Here is a 16,305-nt window from a genome sequence, read left to right on the forward strand (position 1 = left end):
CCGGGACATGTCCTGACATGTCCGACCTTGCCCTTACCTTTCAATCATATCTAGGTTCAGTTCAGTTGCTCAGTTGTGTCCGACTCTGCGACCCCATGAATTGCAGCACGCCAGGCCTCCTTGTCCATTACCAAAAAACATACACTAATCACCCCTTCCTCCAGACAGGCCATAAATTTTTCTGTATCTATCGGAGTGTAACCTCGGGTTTATTGATTATTGGCTAACTGTTTGAGCACATGAGCACATAGCATGTGAACGATGGGTTATTGGGATTGTATTTTCCTCGGTTTATGTAAGTCTTAAGGAATTTGGAGTGGTGGGTTCAGACACACACACGGGGTATAAAAGATTTTCACAAATGCTGGTCGGGGTCCTTGGCTAAGAGGAGACTCTGCCTTGGGCCCGCCGGTGTAATAAACTGCACTCCACTATCTCCATTGTCCTTCAGAGCGAGTTTGTTTCCCGGAACGCGTGGCTACAACATTTGGCGCATTGGCCAGGAAACTCCTCACTTTGAGGAGACAGGTCTCATCTGAGACCACCCGAGGCTTTGTGGCTTGAGTCTTCTAGAGGAGGGAAGGCGCCTCGCCCCTCTGGAAGAATTCAGCCTTTCAACGCCCGGTTTCTTCGCTTTGGCAGGTAGTGAAAGGCAGCAAGGGAACTGAGCGCTCAGGTGAGGAGGAACTCACCTGGCAGGGTGGAAGAGGGGGCCTGATCACCCCCCTGGGAGGGACTAGAAGGAGCATGGACCCACAGGGGCCTGGAATAGGCTGACAGCAGTGATTGCTTGACACAGGTCGACAAGCGTGCTACAGTTTAGGAAGGAAATTTGTGAAGGTCATTTAGGAGGTGTGTCCACGCTGTCTCAGGGAAAATTATTACCAGCGATCACCAGGGGATTTTTAGGATAGGAAACTGGTCCTTGTATGGTCATATTTTGCCCTCCCCAGGGAGGTGTCCCTCTGCTGTGAAATTCTTGACCCCCTAGAATTGTTAGGCTAGAAGGATACATAAGTGAGTATGGATTGGCTTTTCCAGAGATGGCCTGGGACATGATATATTTAACCCATCTGTGATTTCATCCGCACCTGATCAAGCCCACCAAGGCAGAATGGACTTTAAGGGAAAGACAGTCTTGGACCACGTGGTGTTCTGGTTCGGCTGTGCTGACCAGGTGAAGGCACGCCGATCCCTTCTCTCTCTGGGATCTGGCAGGTAAGTCTCTTCTCACCACAATTAGGCGGGCAGAACGGCCGTTTAAGTGTCATTGAGTGGAAATATCAGAAGTACATAGGGTACTGAGAACTTCGTAGACAGAACAAAAAGGAAAAGTAGAAGGTCCGAGAAGGTAAGCAAGATGGGAGGAAGTGAATCTAAGGCAACCGTATTGGAGTGCAGGATTAAAAATTTTGAGAAGGGATTAGGAGGAGACTATGGGGTGAAGATGAAGCCTAACAGCCTCCACATACTCTGTGAGGTCGAATGGCCCCCTGTGGGAGTAGGATGGCCACCAGAGAACACCATGAACTTAACAATAGTGGAAGCAGTCTATACAGGAGTCACAGGAGGGCCAGGGCACCTGGATCAATATCCATATATTGACTCACGGCGAGGGTGAGCTCAAGACCCTCCTGCTTGGACAAGGTTCTGTATCCAGAAGGGAAAGGGAAAAATATTGATGGCACAAAAATAGACTGATGATAAAAAATGAAATTCTACAGGACTTGGACCGGATGACCTGACCCCTCCCCCATACTGGATAATGACGCTCCTGCCTCAGTGCTCCACCAGGACTGGAGGCGGGCTTAATGCCCAGTCCAGGGCCAGGTGAAGTCCTGCAGCAGCCGCTGCTCCTCTGCCAGCTCTCCCGGAGGTCGCAGAGCCACCGAGGTGGCTCTGATCCCGGTGAGAGAAGTCTCCAGCCAGCACTTCCAGGATCCGGCTCCAGCCACCGCCCAAGCTATACCCGCCTCTCCGGGTGAGTACTGACAAAAAGGGGAGGGAGACGCTGGAATTAAGCGGAGACTGCGCTCTGCCAGAGAGCCGGAGGGAACGAAAGGGAATAGACAAGAGATCTGCAATGCTAGCTGCTGCTCTGGGAAAGTCTATCTCGGGCCCTCCTGAAAACCTCTTCTGTCCCAGGGACAGGACAGTCCTTCAACCAGTCCCAGTGGAGGCCCCGGGCCCCGTTACAGCCAAACCAGTGTGCCTGGTGCCAAGCTTTTGGCCACTGGAAGAATGAATGCCCTAAGGGAAGGAAGGAAGAGGAAGCTCCCGCAGTTGTGGGGCTTGCTGACTTGGAAATTAAATAGGGTTGCCAGGGCTCAGAGATATCAGGTCCCCGAGAGCCCATGGTAACCTTAAAAGTGGGGGACCAAAACATTGACTTCATGGTGGATACAGGAGCAGAGCTGTCGGTAGTAACAAAACCTGTGGCACCACTGTCCAAAAGGACTACCGCTGTAACTGGGGTATGGGGAGAAGACATGATTAAATCGTTTTGCCAGCCCAGAAATGTCAGATGGGGGGCACCAAGTGATTCACGAATTCCTCTACGTTCCTGAGTGCCCAGTACCCCTGCTGGGAAGAGACTTGCTCTCCAAGCTGTCACGCTAGTGTATGTTCCTCGGTTCTTTGTCTCGTCACAACAAAAATTTGGAGTGACAGACATTAAAGCCCCTTCAGTGTGTCACAACTCTCAGGTCTTGGATAGACTGTGTTATAGCTCTCGGACCATGTTATAGCTCTTAGACAAATCAGTGTTACAGCTCTATTTTATTTAGAAGATAGCAGGAAAATCCATCTTCTAGGCGTGAGGGGACGTTGATCCAAAGGCAGGAGGAGAAGAGCGCCCCAGCACGTTGGGGAGTGAGAGAGCTGGCTTTGGCTCCTCTTTTATATGTTTATCTCTCCCTATGTCCCTATCTCTCCCTATCATGTCCTATGTAAATTGGGCCAGCCAGGAGTGTTGTTTGTTTTACCTGAGGTCCTCACTCCGGTCCTCGACCTTCTTTTGTTCTATTTTCGCGGGCTTTTCCCTTCCTTGTCTTGTAGCCACCGCCATTTTGGACACCTTTTCCCTATTCTACCTACCTAACAATCCCGCCTCAAGAGATGGGAGGCCCAATTCTTTGGGAATAGGGACGTCGAGGTCTTTCTGGCTACTTCCTGCTGAACTGGGACAGCGAGGGGTATTGGGCCCCCTTCTTGCTAGTCTCAAGCCTCAGAGTCCTTATAGGGGTGTCCATCTAAGGATGTGTGATATTTTCCGTGGTTGGCTGTAGTTTTATATCTTTGTTGAACTGGCACTGCATGTTGCAGCTTGTTGACCTGGGCAGACAAAAAACAGGTTAGACAACTGATAATACATGGAGCAATCACAAGCATCATCAATATAGCATAACAAGGACCAGTAGGGGCATTAGCCAAGTTTAAATTCACTTCGCCAGGATGGCTCAAGTCCCTCCTTGTTCAGGGATCAGATCTATCTCCTGTCTGTTTTGGAGTACTAGCTCTACCAAACTGTGTTGGCTCTTTAGAGATATTCTGAGAAATCTTATCTCCAGAAACCAGATTTTGGGGGGTGTTCATGATGGCGCTCATTGGTAGTCCTGAATAGGTATCTGAGATCTCCCAGGGGCTCACAGGTGTATTGAGTGTCCTCTTCTGTTTTCTTCCACAGCTTGACTCATGAGTAGTGAATCCAGAAGTCATGTCCTGGTACCTTGACTGCTGTGGGGGTAGAAAGCTATTACAGGGTAGGGGCCCTTCCATGTGGGTTGGAGTTGGGCCTTTGGGGACCCATCTTTCCAGACTTTAATTAGGACTTGAGTTCCTGGAGCATATAGTGGTGACTCCTTAGAATCTTTTGGGTCCTGGTTCATACCCCACAAGCATATATCCTGTTGGAATTGCCCAATGGCCATGGTATAAGACTTGAGGGTCTGGACCTCTGGATCTAGGAAGAGGTCATTGACATAAACAAAAGGTCTCCCATATAGCATCTCATAAGGTCTAAGACCAACCTGTTCCTCAGGGGCAATGCAGGTGCGGAGGAGAGTTATTGGTAAAGCCTCCTTCCATCCCAGGGATGTCTCCTAGGTTATCTTTTTTATCGCTGATTTTAAGAATTGATTGGCTCTTTCTAGTTTTCCTGAAGATTGAGGCCTCCAGGCACAGTGGAGATAGTAAGTAATGCCCAATGCTTTCGAGACCCCTTGGGTGACCTTAGAAGTAAATGATGTCCCATTGTCACTTTGTAATGACCTGGGCAGACCAAATCTTGGAATGATTTCATGGAGCAAGTTTTTCTACCACCTCCTCAGCCTTCTCAGTCTGGGTGGGAAAGCCTTCAATCCATCCTGAGAATGTATCTATCATGACTAATAGGTATTTGTACCCTTGAGAAACTGGCATCTGGGTGAAGTCCATCTGCCAGTCCTCTCCTGGGTAGGCCCCACATCGTTGGACAGGCTGGGCCAGCTGGGGTCTTCGAGCTCCTTGGGGGTTGTTTAATCAGCAAGTGGGACAAGAGGAGACCACCTGTCTTATAGTTGTTTGGAAACCTGTTCCTCTGAAGGACATTTCTAGTAATCTTTAGAGGGCCTTTTCTCCTAAATGAGTAGTGGCATGTAAGGAGTTAACAAATTCCACTGGAGGTTCCCAGACAGAAAAAGGAGTCCCTCCTTTTGGAGCCACCCCATATGATCTTGAAAGCCTTCGCTCTTAGCTTTAAGAGTCTCACCTTCAGTATATGAAGGAGTTTCTGGCAAATTAGTCTGTGGAACTAAGGTGGCAGCCCCTATTAGGTCATGGTTCTGTAATGCTGCTCTCCTAGCTGCCTGATCAGCTGCTTGGTTCCCTCGTGCCACTTCTGTGCTCCCTTTTTGGTGTCCTTTACAGTGGGAGACTGAAACCTCAGTGGGCAGATGGACTGCCAAGAGTCGAAGAATCTGATCACCATATTTGATTGGGGACCCTTGGGTGGTCAAGTGGCCCCTTTCTTTCCAAATAGCAGCATGTGCATGTAGCACCAGAAAGGCAGACTTGGAGTCAGTGTAAATGGCTGCTCTTCTTCCTTTTCCCAGCTCCAAAGCTCGAGTCAGGGCTATGAGCTCAGCTAATTCGGCTGAAGTACCTGGTGGCAGAGGCTTAGCCTCTATGGTCTCAAAATTGGAGACTACTGCATACCCGGTTCTTCTTTTTCCATCCAAGACAGAGCTGCTTCCTTCAGTGTACCAGATTTCCTCAGGATTGGTCAGAGGATCTTCTGACAATCCTTCTTGGGGTTTTGTCCAGTGGTCCAGGGTTTCTAGACGAGAGTGAAAGGAGAGAGAGCCCTCGGGGGGTAGGCAGGAGGGTGGCTGGGTTAAGAACCTCACAAAGGGATATAGTGAGGCCTGGATTTTCCATCAGCATTACTTGATATCTGAGGATTCTTTGATCAGACATCCATAAACGACCTCTCCCATTTAGGAGTTGTTTTACTTGGTGGCTGGTAAAAATAGTTTGCCCCCAAAAGAGAGTTTTAAAGCATCTTCTATCATGATTGCAATAGCTGCAAGATTTCGAAGGCAGGGGGGCCAGCCTCGGGTAGTTGGATTGAGCTTTTTGGATAAGTAAGCTACAGGCTGGGGCTCAGATCCCAACCTTTGAGTTAACACTCCCGAGGCTATTCCCTCTCTTTCATGGACTTAAAGTTGGAATGCTTTTTCTGGGTCTGGCAACCTCAAGGCAGGTGCCTGAGTTAAGGCCTGTTTTAGTGTAGCCTCTGCCTTCTTTTGAAGAGTTCCCCACATCAGTGGGATTGAATCATCTCATCCCTTTAAGCTTTCATATAAGGGCTGGGCAATTAGACCATAGTTGGATATCCAGATTCTACAATATCCAGTTAGCCCCAGGAAAGCTCGAAATTGTTTTTGAGTTGTGGGGGAGGGCAACTGGAGGATTCCTTGTACCCGATCAGAGGACAGCCTCCTGGACCCGTGTGTAATCTGAACACCTAGGTAAGTGACCTTTGTCTCGACCATCTGTGCCTTAGCGCGGGAGACTGTATATCCCCTTTCTGCCAAGAAGTTTAGAACCTGAATTGCATGTTGTTGGGCACTTTTCTCATCTGGAGAGCAGATTGGTAGGTCATCTATGTATTGTAATATTTTCCCATTAGGTCCCAGGTCCAGATCTAGGAGGTCCCGGCTAAGGGCCTGTCCAAACAGGTGGGGGCTATCTCTGAACCCCTTAGGTAATACTGTCCAAGTCATCTGTTGGCGTTTTTCTCCTGGGGCCTCCCACTCAAAGGCAAAAAGATATTGGGATTTTTAAGCCAGTGGTATGCAAAAAAATGCATCTTTGAGATCCAAGACTATAAACCACTTGGCACTGGGTGGGATTTCTCCCAAGATTACATAGAGATTGGGTACTCTGGGATGGAGGGGGACTACAGCTTCATTTATGATCCAGAGATCTTGAACCATTCACCAGGTTCCGTCTTTTTTCTTTACTGAGAGGACTGGGGTGTTACATGGCAAACTGGTGGGGACCAATAGTCCACAAGCAAAGAATTTATTTATTAAAGGCTATAGTGCCTCCTGAACCTCTCTTTTGAGAGAGTATTGTTTCCGGTTAGGAAACCGAGTGGGATCTCAAAGGACAGTGATGACCCGTTCAGCTTTGTGGGATCGTCCAGGAATCCCCTGGTCCCACACCTGGGGGTTAATTTTGTCTTCCCATAGTTTTTGGTCCCTCTCTAGTGAAGGTAATGGGTTCTTCAGTAGTAACCAGGAGCTGTAGAGCTCTAGGGGCTGAAAAACTTCCCATCACAAGGATGATCCCCAGTTTAGTGAGTATATCTCTTCCCAATAAGGGAGTAGGACACTCAGGAACCACCAGAAACCGGTGGGAAAATATTTGTCCATCCTAGCAACAAAGACGTGCTCAGGTGAATCTTTTAGTAGTTGCTTTTCCTGTAGCACCCAAAATGGTACAGGTTTGGGAGAAGGCTCCAGAGTAGGAGATCAGGACAGGTGGCCCCTGTGTCAACCAAGAAATTTTCGGACCTACCTGCCACATCCAGTTGCACCCTTGGCTCCAGCCCCATGATGGTTATCTGTGACAGGCGGGCTGGCTGGAGCGGGCTGCTTCAGTCCTCTTGAACCATCGTGAGGGTAGGCTTGGCGCTTGACCTTGAGGCTCTTGGGTCCCGAGGGCAGAGTGCCGCCCAATGTCCCAGTTGATGGCATTTGTGGCAAGCTGTTTTAGGAGACTTGTCACGGTTTGGACACTCTTTGGCCCAATGCCCCGCCTGTCTACAGATCAGGCATTTGTCTCATGCCTTGTCCTTTAAGGACTCGGGGTTTGCCATAGGGCTTCTCTGGAGGGCAGCCAGCACCTGGCATGCCTTGTCTCTTTCTTTCTCTCCTTCTCCTGGGCCTTGGCCTCCTTCTCCTGTTCTCTGCTATAAAAGGTATTGGTGGCTGTCTGGACCATCTCATCTAAAGAGACAGCGGGGTCCTGCTGTTGTGGCTGTGGTAACTAAATTCTGATATCTGATGCACATTGGGACAGGAATTTGTCCTTTAAAATCACCTGTCCCTCGTAAGAGTCCAAGTCCAGACTGGTAAACTTTTGGAGTGCCTCTGTTAGCCTTTCCAGAAAGGCAATGGGATTCTCACTGGGCTCCTGAGTTATTGCTGAGACTGGGCACAGTCCCACAGTAGGCTTCCTTCTGTTTCCATGGGTGGATTTCCTTAGGGGTGAGTCTTTCTGAAGCTTATCCTACCCAGAACTGTTGCAACCTGAGAGCCAGGCATCCCCGGGTCAGGGTGCAGATCCCCAGGCAGGCAGGTCGAGGCGTGATGGCCTCCTGAGAATTGGGTCCCTGGGCAGGTCGAGGTGTGACAACCTCCTGGGACCCCTGGACTGGAGTTGGGTGTCCCTAAGATCTCCCATGTGACCAGTACTGGGTAGGATTAGGGGTTGGATATTATAGAGTATTTTCCTCCCAAGGCCAGCTATTTTCCGGTTGTCTCTCCAGAAGATTGTAGAGGCAACCTTGTGGGTCTGGATGGGGCTCAGGAAAAGAGCATGAAACAGGAGGGAAAGGGGCAGAGCACAACCTTTGAAAGAATGACAGAGCACCAGGGTATAATGTAAACTAATTAAAATCAACTGGGTCCAAGATGACAAGTCAAATTCAAGTAAACCTTAATCCCCAATCTACAAGCCAACAGACACACCCAGAGGTGGCAGGACAGCTCCAAGGCACTGTCAAAAGAGGGAGGAGTGGGTGGTTCCCTAATGGCTGGGATGATCCTCTCACTCATTAGCATGTGAATTCACCGCGCTCGCAAAACCTAGCCAGGCTGCATTCCATGGCCAGTACCCTGTAGAGTGGGCGCTTCTCTCTGAATCTTAACAAATCTACCTCTTATCTATCGCTTTGACTCTCAATGAATTTTTGCAATGAGACATCAGAGCCCAAGTTTCATTAGTTTTGGCTGGGCTTGAGTCTCGGGAGAGAGCTGAAGGACAGGAGGAAAAAGCAGTGGGAAAAACATGCCAAGGAATCCCCTTCACAGCCCGCCGGAAAATTTGCTAAATATCTGACTGGTGCTCAGTTTCATCGGTCTGATCCTTGGTACAGAGAAGAAAAAGGACAGAAGAACCCCCACCGGCTTGTGTAACAGCTACCAGGGCTCAGCAGATAGCACCTTTGGGACATGCTGAGGACTAGCCTCTCCAGAGTCCCTCAGTTGTGCCCCCTGCCGCCCGCCTGTTCCCAGGATGTTCGAGGAAACAGAAACGAGAGATTGTAAAGGAATTAAGATTTCGTTAGGCATGTCCCTCCAGCCAGAGGAGCAAGACCTCTTACCTTAACCGGAGGTCTTCTGGAATCTGAGACTGGGCCGCGTGAGCTTTCTGCTGAGTTTGTTTTTCGCTGTCCCGGTTTCCAGCACGATGGGCCTGCTCCTGCGCTGGATTTTCTTTGCAGTCCGCCTCTACCACGGGAGCTTCGCTGAGTTGGGTTCCTGCTGTGCTTGGCCTCTTCCGCGTGGAGGTTGTTTCAGCCAGGTTAAACCCGAGTCTTGGCACCATAGATGTCACGCGAGTGTATGTTCCTCGGTTCTTTGTCTCGTCACAACAAGGATCAGGAGTGACGGACATTAAAGCCCCTTCGCCGTGTCACAGCACTCAGGTCTTGGATAGACTGTGTTATAGCTCTCAGGTCTCGAATGCACCATGTTATAGCTCTTAGACAAATCAGTGTTACAGCTCTATTTTATTTAGAAAGCAGGAGGGCCAGCCAGGAGTGTTGTCTGTTTTACCTGAGGTCCTCCGACCTTCTTTCGTTCTATTTTCGCGGGCTTTTCCCTTCCTTGTCTTTTAGCCACCGCCATTTTGGACTCCTTTCCCCTGTTCTACCTACCTAACAAAACTAGGAGCACAAGAGACTTTCGCCCCTGAGGAGAGGCCCACCTTTCAGATGGACTCTATGACCTATTTGCTCTCTCTCTCAATACCACCCCAAGATGAGTGGAGGTTGCATGAGCCTCCGAAGGAAGAACCGGGTGGGCCGGAAGAGCATGAGAGCAAGCTAACTCAATAACTCAATTATTCCCTGAGGTCTGGGCAGAAGACAACCCCCCCTCCCTCCAGGCTGGCCAAACATTAAGCCCCAGTGATAACTGAACTCAAACCAGGCACCATCCCGGTTAGAAAGCTCCAGTACCTGCTACCGATAGAGGCCTGGGCCGGCATACTGCCCCACATCAATAGAGTGAAACAAGCGGGCATTCTAGCAGAGTGACAGTCGGCTTGGAATACGCCAATCCTGCCAGTCAGAAAGGAAGGAGGGCGGGACTATAGGCCTGTACAGGGTCTCAGGCTAGTCAGCCAGGCTACTGTGACTTCACACCCCACTGTTCCAAACCCCTATGCCTTAGCCTCCTCCCGCCGAGGACTAAAGTTTATACTCACTAGATCTCAAGGATGCCTTCTTCTGCGTACGCCTCACCCCAGCGTCACAGCCCATCTTTGCCTTTGAATGGGAGGATACAGTCAGGGGCACCAAGCAACAGCTCATCTGGACTCCCCCTCAAGGGTTTAAGAACCCCCCAGCCATCTTTGGGGAAGCCTTGGCTTCTGACCTGAACTCATTCCATCTGAAAGAGTATGGATGTTGGCTCCTACAATATGGGGATGACCTGCTGCTGGCCACCGGGACCATGGAAAAATGCTGGAAAGGGACAAAAGCACTGCTCCAGCTGCTGATGAAAGCAGGTTACTGGGTGTTGAAGAAGGAGGCACAGATCTGCGAGGAGGAGGTAAGGTATCTGGGGTTTGTTTTAAAGAAGGACACAAGGGTCCAGACACTAGTTGGGTCCTGTATACTGATGGCACTAGCCTGATAAAACAAGGACAACGGCTGTCAGGTTAGCCAAAGCGGAAGGGCCATCAAGACTGAAAAGGGACGGTGGGAATTGCCAAGCAGCAAATTATTGGTACCAGAGGAGCTGGCACACAATCTGGTAAGCCAAACACACCAAGCGACCCACCTAGGCCATGCTGCCTGCTCACAGGTTAATGCTGCCTCTCGGGTATTCAGACAAAAACCTCTGGGTATTTAGCGGAAAGGCACGCTGCCCTTTGAACACCTGGGAGTGGACTTCACTGAAATGAAACCTCACTGACACTACTGTTACCTGCTGGTCATGGTATGTACGTTCTTGGGATGGGCAGAAGCTTTTCCTACCTGGACTGAAGGAGCATCAAAAGTAGCCCGGTGCCTGCTTAGGGAAATAGTTCCCAGATTTGGACTTCCTACCACCATTGGTTCAGACAATGACCCGGCTTTTGTAGCTGATTTAGTAGAACAAGTAAGCAAAACTTTAAACATCAAATGGAAACTGCTCACTGCATATAGGCCCAGAGTTCTGAGATGGCGGAATGAACCAACCGGACATTAAAGAGACTCTCCAAGTGGATCACAGAGACTGACTGCTCCTGGGTGGACTTGCTTCCGACGGCTCTGCTCAGACTCAGGATGACCCCACAGTCCCAAGGCTATTCTCCATATGAAATTGTGCGTGGGAGGCCCCCTCCCATAATAAAACAGGTGTCAACAAATTTGCCTCAGGTAAGGGGGAATAGGATTTCACAGCAGATGGAACTGGGTAAGGTAATAAATCGGGTAACTAAGTTTGTACAAGAAAGGGTGCCATTCCCCCTCGGGGAACAGATTCATGAGTTTATGCTTGATGACCAAGTATGGGTCAAAGATTGGAAACATGATTTGCTAGCCCCTTGGTGAAAGGGCCCTTACGTTATTCTAACTACCCCTACTGCAGTTAAAGTTGCAGGTATTGTCCCTTGGATACAAACGTGAAGAGAACATACAATGCAGACCCAAAAAACGCTGAGTGGACTGCACAGAGGGACCCCACTGACCCTCGAGAGACTAAGACCATCCTTAAGAAGAAGGAAAAGAAGATCCTGGAGGAGCCCCTTCAGGATGAAGCCACACAACCAACTCCTGCTGCTTGGCCTCACCAACGTGATTTTGAATTTAACTTCCGTTTCAACTCAGGACAATGCTTTCATCTCATGGGCACATTCCCACGCAGACTTCCACACTCCCAGCTGCTGGGTTTGTAGGGCTGTGCCTCTGTCGGTGACGGATGGACTTCCTTGGTGGGTGTCACCGCTCTGCCAAGGAGATTTTAAACCACTCTGCTCTTTCTGGGATGACAAAAAGAGGCCTTCCTCTCTCTTGCCAATCATAACCTCTCCTTGCTCTCTTGGTGTAAGACCTACAGTCAATAGACTTGGGTCATGGGGTTACATTGGATATAAATGCCAGTGTAACAAGAGCCTAACCTACTTGTTGTAAATCTACCCCGGTAGCCCCAGTAAATCTACCTTATTTACATGCAAGGTGGACAAGATCCGTGTTTCAATGGTATGAGTGTATTGCTGCTTATTCGTATCCTCTATAGGGACAACAGATATCATGATTAAAGTAGAGGCCTTGACTAATTTCACACAACAGGCCCTCCTAGATAGAACAAAAGCCACCCAAGCCCTAAATGAAGAGCAAATCCAAATGAGAAAAGTGGTAACTCATAATAGCATGGCTGTGGACATACTCACAGCTGCTCAAGGAGGGGCCTGTGCCATAATTAAGGCTGAATGTTGTGTATACATTCCTGACTTATCTGGCAATGTATCGACTGCTTTAGATGACATGAAAAACCAGGTAAAGCAATGTCAAATGAAAACATTCCTTTCTGGACTTCGGTCCTATCCTGGGTGAAGGGTGGAAAACTATATTTACCACTGCTATAGTTGCCTTGATAGTTCTGCGTTGTGGACCCTGAATTTTACAATGTGTTATGAACTTAGTAACCCAAAGGTTGTAGTCATTCTCCCAAATTGGCGGTCGGAGAGCCAGGGTGCAATATATCCCTATGAACGATGCTCATAATATGAGTTAAGAGCATCAGGACGGGGGAATGAAGAAGGAATTCATAGGGCCTGGACTCCATCTTAGGCCTGTTCATGCTGATCATGCTCGGCCACTTTTCCAATGGACTCTGAACTCTGTGTTTAGTGCCTATGAAAACAACAACAGAAGGATAAGACCCCCTCCAGACAGGGGAACCTTAAAGATCGTATCTAGGTTACTCATCGCCTAGGAGAAAGCATACACTAATCACCCTTCCTCCAGACAGGCCATAAGTTTTTCTGTGTCTATCGGAGTGTAACCTCAGGTTTATTGTTTATTGGCTAACTGTTTGACTGTTTGAGCACATAGCACGTAGCACGTGAATGATTGGTTATTGGGATTGTATTTTCCTTGGTTTATGTAAGTCTCAAGGAATTTGGAGTGGTGGGTTCAGACACATACACATGGGGTATAAAAGATTTTCACAATTGCTGGTCGGGGTCCTTGGCTAAGAGGAGACTCTGCCTTGGGCCCGCCGGTGTAATAAACTGCACTCCACTATCTCCATTGTCCTTCTGAGTGACTTTGTTTCCCAGAATGCATGGCTACAACACTATTCCACGAGTTATCTTTCTGAGGTTGCGTGTCTCCCTCTGAGTTTTTGAAAGCCTGAGGACAAAGAGAACAGAGGATGTTCTCAACGTGGGTACAGGTAATTTGCTTCCGATAAGCCACAGTGTGGATAATTTACCTGTACAAGTCAAGAGATGGATGCCTTTTCTGTCTGGTCACACTCTGATTTCTTCTCAAGTCAGAAAATATCTACTCTGTAGCCCCCAGCCCAGCTTATGCTGACTGCTCCTTCCCAAGCCCCCTTCCCAGCTTCTTCCAGGGCAGTGGTGATGGATCTCAGCCCCCATCCTGGTGCCCCAGGATGAGAAAGCTGAGAGATGGAGGAGCCTGGAGGGAACTGGAGAGAGAAGAGCCACTTAAAAATGTCCCTTTGGCTTAAAACTTGATGTAGGTGGGGAAGATACCATGATCACAGGGAAGTTAGGGTGGCAGAGCCCATCCTGACACATCACAACAAAGAATCAGGGACCAGATGCTGAGGCACCCTTCAACAAGCAATGCCAAGAGAACTTTTTCTTAATATTCCTAGCTCCCCTTTCTGTGCCACATGCTTTCCCCACCCTCTCCAGGGGCTTAACATCCTCATGTTTTCTGCTCCCTCACTGTATCTCTGTGTCATTTACACCTGCATTAGAAGATAAGTTACTGGGTGACATCATGTGTAAATTCCTAGGCCATCTTTTCTGAAGGTTTTCTCTCTAAGTAGTCTAAGACCTAAAAAATTTCTAACACTGGGCTTCGTTCCCCCATCAAATAAGACCAACATTGATGGCGCTTGGGGGTTTCAGAGCCTCTGTAAGTAGCAGTCAGGAAGCATTTGCTTTGCCATCAGGTGAAATGACACTGCCAGGTTTCTGGCAATGGGACAAGCTCATAGTGGGGCAAGGAAGCCAAGTGGCCTTTTCCTCTCCTACCCTTTGCTCCAGGTTGGTGAGCTGGGCCCAAGGGCTGAACTCAGGCTAAGCTCAGAGATTCCTGAGGGTTCCCTCCTTAGTCCTCTTCTAAAGAGCCTGAAAAGGGCCTCTCTTGGTAGGGGTGATTTAGGAGAACAAACAACAGAAGCAGAGCCTAGGAAGGGCTGGAGAGAAGGTGCGAGGGTGTGGCCACAGCCCATTGCCAGCAGCTCCCTCCTGCCAATTCCCAAGTCCATCCCTGTGGGGGGCTGCCGGTTAATGGGTGCGCGTGCTTTTGAGCCTCTCAGATGGACTGTGCATGGCAGAGGCACAGTAATGGGGTTGCGGGTTGGAGTGGGTGAGGGAGGAACTGCACCTCAAGGGACAGAAGGGTGACTTGAGGGACTGAAGGATGCTGCCCCTCCTTGCTGGCCACTCACTGCAGCTCCCTCTGTCCTCAGATGAATCACAGCACGACGGGACAGAAGCTCAAAAGGTATGCAGCCAGCAAACCTAAATGCTCTGCATTTGGTGCATGTGTTAGCCACGCAGTCATGTCAGCCTCTTTGCAACCCCATGGACTGTAGCCTGCCAGGCTTCTCCATCCACGGGATTTTCCAGGCAAGAATACTTTGCTAACTGCAACCAAAACTTCATTTTGGGACTTCTGTAGTGGTCCAATGGTTAAGAATTCGCCTTCTAATACAGGGGAGGCAGGTTTGATCCCTGGTCAGGAAACCAAGATCCCACATGCGGAGGGGCAACTAAGCTTGTGACCCCAACTGCTGAGCGCAAGCGCTGTGGAGCCTGCAAGCTACAACTAGAGAGTCCGTGCGCCACAACAAAAGATCCCGCGTGATGCAACAAAGATCTTGGGTGCCACAACTAAAACCTGAAGAAGTTAAATAAATATTTTTAAAAACCAGCAAACTTCATTCAGCCTCCGTTTTCCCATCTGTAAATGATAATGTGAGAAAAACTCCCGATTTGAAGATTAAGTGAGATTTGGTATGCGAGACTGGCTAGCCTGCACAGTGGTGTGCTGATGGGAGTTATTATCGTTTTCCCTGTGCAGGGGGCGCAGGAGAGCCTGGCCAGGTCACTTTACCTCATAGTGGCTCAACAAGCCACTACCCCCCACCCCCACCCCCACCCCCGCCCCAGATAGGTGCGTGGTCCATGGTGAAAGGCAAAACAACCACCACAAACCACAGATGGGGGCGTGATGCTTACCCACAAGGGTCCCTCCTCATCTTCAGGAGACTTAGACTTGGAGAAGGGGCTCTAGGATCTAAGCCAGGTGAGGACCCTTTGAGCACTCATGGAAACTTTCATGGGGGTCTGCAGAAGAGGGGAAGGTTGGAAGAAGGGAAGTTTTCCTGAATACAAACCAAGCCTACCCTTTTCAACTGACACCACTGAGCATTCCCTGGTTGCCCATCCTGAGCTGGAAACTGTATAGGACTAAAGAAAACTCTGAAGGGGCTTACAGTCTAATTGAGATAATCAGGGGACCCCTCAAACATGGGAAATAATAGGCAAACTGGACCACCATACTCACAGGTGTAGAAGGAAGGAAGCTGTGACCCTACCATGGCCTCCCATCAAAGAGTGGTCCTCCTTGGGGAAATGGGGTCATCTTTAGCTGGGCAGGGAGCATGTGAGGCTGAGAGGGAGGGACATGGGGGTGCGAGGCATCACTGCTAGGTCATCTGCCATCCTCTGATTCCAATTCTCCAACACCAGCTGGATGCCCTATGTGTGGGGGTGTGCCATGTTGCTTCAGTCATTTCTGACTCTTTGCAACCTCATGGACTATAACCCACAGGCTCCTCTGTCCATGGGATTCTCCAGGCAAGAATACTGGAGTGGGTTGCCATGCCCTCCTCTAGAGGATCTTCCTGACCCTGAGGATTGAAACCTCGTCTCCTGTGTCTCCTGCATTGTAGGTGGATTCTTTACCCATTGAGCCACCTGGAAGCCTGATGTCCTATACTTCAATTCAATTCGGATACTAGCTACACAGAGTCAGCACAGATCCCACTGGTTAAGGGGCTCAGTACCACAAGACTGCTTCCCCTTCAAGTGCCAGCTCCACTTCAGGTGCCTGCCCCTACCTCAGAGCCAACAATTTCCTGGAATGACTCACAGAGCTCATGGAAAGCACTATACTTATTTATTTTTTAAAGGCAATTTTGATTTACTTATTTATTTACTTTGAGGCTCCAAACAGCACATGGGATCCTAGTTCCTTGAGCAGGGTTGGAATCTGTGCCCCCTGCACAGTGGAAGCACACAGTCTTAACCACTGGACCAGTGCAGAAGTCCCCACTA

At 49.3% G+C, this 16,305-nt stretch overlaps 1 long non-coding RNA gene across 2 annotated transcripts in view; it reads left to right on the forward strand.

The window, feature by feature from the left end:
- The first annotated feature begins 983 nt into the window (after positions 1-983).
- Positions 984-16,305, forward strand: part of LOC121816679 (uncharacterized) — a 106,759-nt gene continuing 91,437 nt past the window's right edge. For both annotated transcript variants that reach the window (XR_009596602.1, XR_009596605.1), the window contains exons 1-2: positions 984-1,218; positions 1,725-1,981. This is a non-coding gene — a long non-coding RNA (uncharacterized LOC121816679). The remainder of the gene's footprint in view (positions 1,219-1,724; positions 1,982-16,305) is intronic.

Source organism: Ovis aries, chromosome 15, assembly GCF_016772045.2.
Source record: "Ovis aries strain OAR_USU_Benz2616 breed Rambouillet chromosome 15, ARS-UI_Ramb_v3.0, whole genome shotgun sequence".
NCBI lineage: Eukaryota > Metazoa > Chordata > Mammalia > Artiodactyla > Bovidae > Ovis > Ovis aries.